Here is a 7,455-nt window from a genome sequence, read left to right on the forward strand (position 1 = left end):
CAGTGCATTTTTTCTAGACAGTGTTGTCATGAAATGTGACTTGCAAAACTATTTAAAGGCTAAAGCAGCCTTTTAAAAAACATTCTTTTAGGCACAAATCAAGACTGAAGGCTAAACTGTTTCTAAATACCTCTCTCTACCCCTCCTGGCTTCTGCTGGACTCTGACATAAATTTTGATGCTTAAGAATTAATTGAAAAAGCATCAGAACTAATGGAATACAGAATCTTACTCCCATATCACTGTGGGGGGGTGGGTATAAATTTTAGCCTCTGTCTTAGTTACCAGAAGTGAAAGTCAGTCTGACTTAAATCTATTATTGAAAAGATTGTAGTTTTTCTGTGCTCATCATTGTGGAACACCTTTACCCCTACTTCTGAGATAAATAGGGTGTGAGAATAGTTGTGTAGCAAAGAAGGTTCTCTTCTTCCTCCTCTTCCCTTCTCTTTCCTCTGGTGGAGGTATAATAGTGCTTTTTCTAACAGTGCTCAGAAATTATGTTCTGAAAGGTGATTGCTATTAGCGAGATGCATTTGTTTCCTTTCCGTATGTTTGCTTTTTATAGATGCTTGGTTATGAAGAATGGCAATGTAAACTTCTTCAATGGCCAGGAAGGGTCACCAGGTTTTCAGGACAAATCCAGGAATGGTGGCCAGTCTGAATTTGAAAAGCCTCCAGGATGGAGCTGAGGCCTTGGGGAGAGACCAGAATGCTGATGTGGCAGATGGAGGAAGGAGAAAAGAGGAAGAGAGACCAAAGAAGAAAGGACTGTAAGACTCACCCCAGACAGACTCTTAACCAGTGCTTTTCAGCAAGGGTAAGTTGCCCCACTTTCATTTGGCAAGCATTTGGCCCTTTCTAGAGTCGTATTTGGCTACTTGCAACTTGGGGTTAGGCGATGCTGGTGTCTAGTGAGTAAGGCCAGGTGCTGCTAACTACCCTGTGATGTATGGGACAGCCCCCTCAACAGAGACTCAGTCAGCCCCAGATGTCAACAGTGCTGAAAAACCTGCTCGAAACCATCTGAGGAGGGACTCAGCGGGAAAGAGTAATGTTTTGAGCACCCTCTGCACACTCACACAAAACCAGCTAATGGCATGTTGTTTTCTTCCTGGTAACTATATTTTTGGCCCTCCTAGACATTGCAGGTCAGCTGGTAAAGAATCTGCCTGCAATGCTGGAGACCTGAGTTCAATCCCTGGGTCAGGAAGATCCCCTGGAGGAGGGCATGGCAACCCACTCCAGTATTCTTACCTGGAGAATTCCATGGACAGAGGAATCTGGCTTGCTATAGTCCATGGGGTTGCAAAGAGCTGGACACAACCGAGTGACTAACACTTTCACTTTTCAGACATTGTGGGCATAGCTAAGGTTTCAGCATTAAGTTTTTCTCCCCACATTCTTTACCTGAGACTCTATCTGTAAACACACACACACACACACACACACTCATATATATTCCCTTTTCCTTGGCATATTAAATCTCTTCAATCTTCCTATATCTTCAGCACTCCCAACCCTAGCCCTTTGCCTATCTTATCAGCAAAGAAATACTTGTTAGGAGGTGGTCTGTTATTCACTTATTTATCCATTTCTCCAGTGAATTTATTGAGGGCCTGCTGTGTACAAAACATTGTTAGATACTCTTTGGATCCATCAGTACATCAGTGAACAAAACAAAGACTGCTTGTTGAGATTACATTCTAGTGAGGAAGACAGGCAATAAATAATCAATATGTAATAGATAAAAGAGGTAATATTTTTAAAAGTGTTAAGCACTTTGTTAAAAAAGAAAAAACAAGAGGAAGAAGGTAAGGGAGGCAAGGAGGAAATGGTCATATATATTCTTATTTTCCCTCCAAATGCTAACCTTTGGTAAAAGGAGCTCCAAATACAGTGATGAGTCCAATAATCCTGAGTCCACCCAGGCAATTCTCTTCCAAGAAAGGCTGAATCCCAGGAGCATGTTTGTAAAAGTTTTGTCAGTTCAATTTATGAAATGGTTCACTGGTCTTAAGCTTAAAATGTAGGTCATCTGGAAGCCTAGGCACTGGATTATGGTTCAATAATTTCTTGAGGCCCCTATGATGTTACTGATAGTGAATGAAGGCAGTTTTCCAGAAAAAGATGGCTTTTTGGCCAACACAGTATCTGCTATAACTTTTGCTATGAAGTCATAAATAGCGTGCTTTATAACTTTAAGCTGTGTAGTCTTTGTTTTGTCAATTAGCTCAGAGAGATTTTCAAATAACTTAGGCTAAAGGTATTTGCACTGTATACAAAGATGTGGAAGTCAGAGTCCTGAAGCTTAAAGAGTTCGCATCTAGAAGAGATGGACTTGGATCATACTTCTCCCTAGTGTGTAGTTACGTGTGATCAAGACAAAAATCAAATGTCATAAAAATACAGAGGACCAAGAAAAAAAATCACAACCAAAGATACTGAGGGGACTCCCTGGAAAAGGTGGCCTTTGAATAAGTCTTACTTATTGAATATGGTTGAAACAGGCAGAAAGGGGAGATGAGATGGGGAGCATTCCCAGCCTAGAAAGAGCAAGAGCCAAGCAGTAGGGATGGAAGGGTGACAAAAAGTGTTTTGGAAGCTGTAGATTAAATGTGCATTCTGTGAGCACAAGTAGGTTTTTGCAAAAGGATTGCTTAAAGCTCTTAAGAGCCAGATGTGTTCAGATCATACATCTGAATAACTAAGTTCTCTCACCCTCTTCTCAGTTCTGAAGTGTGGGGCGGCCCATTGGAAAGGTTATGGCACTGCTTTGGAAGGCTAGGTTTTCTTCATAATATTTTTTTAATTTGTGCTTAAGTTTTCTACTTGAAAACCTTTGTCCAGTTGAAAGACTTCACCAGCATGAAACCTTCATTTGAGGCACTCAGGCTTCTGGAGCCAGTAAAGCTACATTTCAGTGAACCCTCCCCATTGAAAAACTTTCTGCTCAAATTTTCTCCTCCCATTCCTTCTGGATATCATGCATTACCAATATCCTCACTTTTCTGTCCTATAGCTGTGCCAGTCTTTTCCGTGTTGACCTTTATAATAACTGTTAAAGAGGAAATTATGTATTAACTCAAAAGACTGAAAACTATGGTGCAATAAGGCAATTACATTTAAAAACTTAATGTTGGCAATGTAGCTTCAAGACAATGTACATGGAGCAAAATACATTCCCCAGATCCAAATGAAATCCACTATGCTGCCTGCCCCATAGCTGTAAAAAGCCTTTGGGAAACTCATGCATATACAATAGGCAGCATCTTCAGGAGTTGATTTATTTAATCAGAATGACTCCTTATTGAGCATTAATTAAAGAATTCAGCCACTTTACTTGCTCACTCCCTCCCCCCCAACACACACGTTTTTTTAGCATTGCTACCTTATTATCCTGGGTGTTCACTGGAAGGTCTGATGCTGAAGCTGAAACTCCAATACTTTGACCACCTCATGAGAAGGGTTGACTCATTGGAAAAGACCCTAATGCTGGGTAGGATTGGGGGCAGAAGGAGAAGGGGATGATAGAGGATGAGATGGTTGGATGGCATAACTGACTCGATGGACATGGGTTTGGGTGGACTCCGGGAGTTGGTGATGGACAGAGAGGCCTGACGTGCTGCAATTCGTGGGGTCGCAAAGAGTCGGACACGACTGAGCAACTGTACTGAACTGAACCTTATTTAATTCTGACAGCAACTGTGTGAGGTAGGGATTATAATTCTGACCATGTTACAGATAGAGAAACTGAGGCTCAGAGAGGTTAAGTAACCTGTCTATGTCCCTAGTGATGGAATGGATACAGGCTCTTTGAAGACCCATTTCTTGGAAAACATACTTTGCAAGAATATGATCTTCTTCCTCACCTTGTGGGAAGCTGAAACAATGCTAGCAAAGACTCATATTCTTACATCCCTACTTAGGAGTGGGATGCTCTAACTTGCTTCTTTCTTTTAAATGAAAAGATTTCCTTTTCATGTTGGTTGACATTTTTCAGAGTACCCAGGATTACATTTAGGTCGCCCTTAAATGGTGGTGGGTGAGAGAAGAATTTTAAGGGTTTTGATTTAAGGAGGAGGAAAAAGTAGCAGAATTAGGTTTTCTGACATCTAGATCTTACTAGCACTTACTCCATACTTTTTAAAATAGCACTTGCCATATTGTATTTTTTCTATTTATATCTGGTCTCCTACCCCTCACTTTTAGGTAGTGAGTTCCTTAAGGATTGATGCTGTGAAAGTGCTGCACTCAATATACCAGCAAATTTGGAAAACTCAGCAGTGGCCACAGGACTGTAAAAGGTCAGTTTTCATTCCCATCCCAAAGAAAGGAAATGCCAAAGAAGGCTCAAACTACTGCACAATTGCACTCATCTCACACTCTAGCAAAGTGATGCTCAAAATTCTCCAAGCCAGTCTTCAACAGTACATGAACCGTGATCTTCCAGATGTTCAAGCTGGATTTAGAAAAGGCAGAGGAACCAGAAGTCAAATTGCCAACGTCCGTTGGATCATTGATAAAACAAGAGAGTTCCAGAAAAACATCTACTTCTGCCTAATTGACTACACTAAAGCCTTTGACTGTGTGGATCACAATGAACTGTGGAAAATTCTGAAAAAGTTGAGAATACCAGACCACCTTACCTGCCTCCTGATAAATCTGTATGCAGGTCAGGAAGGAACAATTAGAACTGGACATGGAACAACAGACTGGTTCCAAATAGGAAAAGAAGTATGTCAAGGCTGTATATTGTCACCCTGCTAATTAAACTTATATGGAGAGTACATCATGAGAAATGCTGGGCTGGAAGAAGCACAGGCTGGAATCAAGATTACCTGGAGAAATACCAATAACCTCAGATATGCAAATGACACCACCCTTATGGCAGAAAGCAAAGAAGAACTAAAGAGCCTCTTAATGAAAGTGAAAGAGGAGAGTGAAAAAGTTGGCTTAAAGCTCAACATTCAGAAAACTAAGATCATGGCACCTGGTCCCATCACTTCATGGCAAATAGATGGAGAAACAGTGGAAACAGTGACAGACTTCATTTTTGCGGGCTCCAAAATCACTGCAGATGGTGACTGCAGCCATGAAATTAAAAGATGCTTACTCCTTGGAAGAAAAGTTATGACCATCCCAGACAGCATATTAAAACGTAGAGACATTACTTTGCCAACAAAGGTCCATCTAGTCAAGGCTATAGTTTTTCCAGTAGTCATGTATGGATGTGAGAGTTGGACTTTAAAGAAAGCTGAGCGCTGAAGAATTGATGCTTTTGAACTGTGATATTGGAGAAGACTCTTGAGATTCCCTTGGACTGCAAGGAGATCCAACCAGTCCATCCTAAAGGAAATCAGTCCTGAATATTCATTGGAAGGACTGATGCTGAAGCTGAAACTCCAATACTTTGGTCACCTGATGTGAAAAACTAACTCATTGGAAAAGACCCTGATGCTGGGAAAGATTGAAGACGGGAGGAGAAGGGAATGACAGAGGATGAGATGGCTGAATGGCATCACCGACTCAATGGACATGAGTTTGAGTAAACTCTGGGTGTTGGTGATGGACAGGGAGGCCTGGTGTGCTGCAGTCCATGGAGTAGCAAGGAGTCAGACATGACTTAGCGACTGAACTGAACTAAGGATAGAGACTGTGTCTTCCTCAATTTTGTTTCACCAAACTCTATGTGGTCTATACAATGTCTGGGAATTAGTAAGTGTTCAATAATCCTGAGTTTTCAGTGACATCTAGGACATGAGACAAGAAAACCTGGATGGTGCAGAGGAGAAGTTCAGACAACATAAAAAGAGGTAGCAAGACTAGAGAAGAGAGATAAGCCCAATAATCCAAACACCCCAAGAATTCATAGTTGACCTGATTGGTTGTGTCAATCGAAACAATTGATTATTTTGTCTTTAAAACAGATTTCCCAGCCTTCCCAAATTTGCAATTTTTGGCAGTTGAATTATTAGCAAACTTTACTACTCTCATCTAAAATCACAAGGATTCCTTCTCCTTCTGTTGTTCCATGCTGACCTGTGTTATTTTAAGTTAGTATGTAGGATTAATGGTTAGAGCACTTTTTAAATCAGTCATTAGTTTTTCTAAAGGCAGGTGGAGATGTGGGCTTTTTTCATTGGCATCATTTTGGTAAAATGTCCATTTTCTTAGTCTCTACTTAGATTGTCTGTATAGTAATTTTGTATTTGACTAAGCACCTTTAGAGAAAATAAGATAGATGTTTTCCCTCAGAGTGTAAATTTGCTGAAGTATGCTAAGCCGTTACTTCATCTTTTCCCTTAAAAATCTCTTTTTTCCTGTTTCTAGTCAAGCATTTATTAAATCATTAGGAGAAAAATTTAGGTCATATTTTTAATGTGCATTGACCTAGTTACATTTTCTTTCTAAGCAGCTGTTTAAACTAGATTTATTGAGGAAAGTGCTTGGTTCAGTCCTGCATTAAGTCAGATAGCACAGAAAAATGAGGAAGATTTGTAAAGTCCAGGTAAGTTATGTGGCCCCTTTCTCCCCTTTGCTGTCTTTGATTCTGCCCCTTTCCTTTAGATACCAAGGTCTTATTGGCTATATGTGATTAACTGTTTCATATAGATGGTCCCATCAAGCAGTGTCTGCCTTTGAAAGCCTCTTAATTCATATTAAATGGTGATGATTCTAGAATCATCATGTTGCTTGGATCCTTCCCCAAATTAAAGGACACATTCACAAAGAACTGTTTTGTCAATAATGAACATAAACAACAGCCACACACATTGCTCATTGGACAGTTTGAAATTGCATGTCTAATGCCCTCAATTGTTTCTTGGAGAGTTGTGTCTTCAGAAACATAAAATAGGATCATAGAGTGAGTTCATTCTTAATAAATGAAAACTCTGTATTCCCTTTATTTGACAGAAGATTTTCTTTTGCTTTCACATTAATCACAGACTTCTAGATGATTATGTACGGAATTCTCCAAATTTCTTAGAATAATCCTGTTAGAAGTCTAATGGGTCACAGAATATCTCTGTTCTAGATGGAGTAGTTTTGATGGAATATAAGCAAATGGTCTCCTATTCTAGTGCCAGCCTTACTGCAAAATTATGCCTGAAATATACAGGGATCTTAGGAAAATTTGACTTTGTTAACTGTCTTCCACTGTTTTTGTTTTTATCCAGCTAATTTGAATTTCAGGGAAAACTCAGCTGAATAAAACATTTCATGTAAATTTTGTTTGATCTGGTTTACACTGTTACTTCTAATGAGGCACCGATTCTTAAATTAGCCAACTGGAACTAATAATCCAGCAGAGAGGCGATGCTCCCTAACACAGTCAACCCTTCCTATTCTAGGGGATTATGCACTCCAATAGCCTACTTTACTGTTTGTTGAACAAACCTATCTCCCTTAGTTATGCAGTCTTTGAAAGTGGTTCTGATTTCCTGTCAGCGCCTTG

General features: G+C 40.0%; 1 long non-coding RNA gene across 1 annotated transcript; it reads left to right on the forward strand.

Annotated features, from left to right (window-relative positions):
• LOC145547458 (uncharacterized) lies at positions 1–7,227 on the forward strand. The gene is made up of 3 exons (XR_014083842.1): positions 1–460; positions 565–816; positions 4,209–7,227. It is a non-coding gene; the product is annotated as an uncharacterized LOC145547458 (long non-coding RNA).
• Positions 7,228–7,455: the final 228 nt, after the last annotated feature.

This window comes from Giraffa tippelskirchi, chromosome 1, assembly GCF_054371585.1.
Source record: "Giraffa tippelskirchi isolate mGirTip1 chromosome 1, T2T-mGirTip1v1.2.pri, whole genome shotgun sequence".
NCBI lineage: Eukaryota > Metazoa > Chordata > Mammalia > Artiodactyla > Giraffidae > Giraffa > Giraffa tippelskirchi.